Genomic DNA, 1,555 nt, shown 5'->3' on the forward strand with positions numbered 1-1,555 from the left:
AATTCAGAGTTCTTTAATACTAAGAGGAACTGTACTAAAAAAAAAAATCTCTTCCAGAAACCATACCCCAAGATTTCATTTGGATCTGAACCTAATATAAATAACAATTTTCAGACTTAAGCTGGAGCATGATTTCATTAAAAAAATATTACTTTGGGGTAGGGGTTCTTGCAGGTGGGTGAGTGTTTTTGGCATGTAGTTGGTATGCAAATGATTTCTGGCCAGAGGAACAACTCTGGCAGTTTTATCATCACCAAATTAGTTGATATTTGTTCAATTAGAAGAAGGAATTTATGTCTCCTCCTCTTGAACCTAAACTCATTCATCATTTGAACAATAGAATATGCTGGAATTGATGTGTGGCACAAGGGCAGTTTCCAGGCAGAGGGCTTAAGACTCTGGGAGCTTATATTTTCTCTGTCTTGGAACATGACTCTATGGACTCAGCTGCAATGCTGTGAGGAAGCCCAAGATGCATGTAGAGGCCATGTGTGCTTGTTCTGCGTGACAGCCACAACTTTGATCTCAGCTGCCAGCCAGCATCAACCACCAGAAAAGCAAATAGAGAGGACCTCAAGCTGACTCTAAGCCCAGCCCTCATCTGACTACCACTGCATGAGAGAATTTTAATTAGGATTCCTTCCTCAGCTGAACCTGATCAACCTCCAAAGTGAGAAGATATAATAATGTTATTATTCTTGTTTTAGTCATTAAGTTTTGTGCTGATTTACTTAGCAATAGAAAACTATAATGGTGTTTATCTTTAACAAATAAATTATTTTTAAAATAGCCATATTTTAATTATCACACATAAAATTAATAATAATGAGAACAGGGATTTATTTTTAATAAAAATTTGCATATATGCTCTGTGATAAATATGCCTTTATTCTATATTTTACACTTAAAAAACTAAACATACTATATAGAGAAGGCTTATGAATAGGACAATTAGTGGTAACTTAAAGACCATTCAATATCTTTAATCATCAATAAATAAATTATGTTCACTAGATCCTACACACGAAGGCAACTCTAGGGTTTAAACAAAACAGAATAAAAGTTTCAATTTAGCCTGAATGTAATCTGAAAATGTACAGGGTATGCATTTACTAAGCATTCCAATGGAGATCTTTCAGATATCTCTGATTAAAATGATTAAACGTTTGTACTGAAAATTAATGATACATTTGGAGTGTGAAGGTATAATGACTGGTTTTATGCAAAACATCCTTTTGTCCATTTATTAGTTCAGTTTAATTAGTTGCATTGGATATTGAACATCAATTTACCTTGGTTTTATATAAGAATTTTATAATTAAGAATTATCCAGTTCATATTACATTTTCTGGGTTTTATACTTTTAGTAAATATCACTGCTGCTTTTTTTCCTCTACAAAGAGATAGGATTTCAAGTTATTTATACATTTGCTCCTCTAGTAAATAATTTTTAATTAAAAAATGCTTTACAGTCTTTTGTTTTGGAGTGGACTCAAAATCCCATATATTTTCTTATACATACCCATATTCTACCATTTTATTTAAAAAATTATCT

This window comes from Galeopterus variegatus, unplaced genomic scaffold, assembly GCF_000696425.1.
Source record: "Galeopterus variegatus unplaced genomic scaffold, G_variegatus-3.0.2 Scaffold5120, whole genome shotgun sequence".
NCBI lineage: Eukaryota > Metazoa > Chordata > Mammalia > Dermoptera > Cynocephalidae > Galeopterus > Galeopterus variegatus.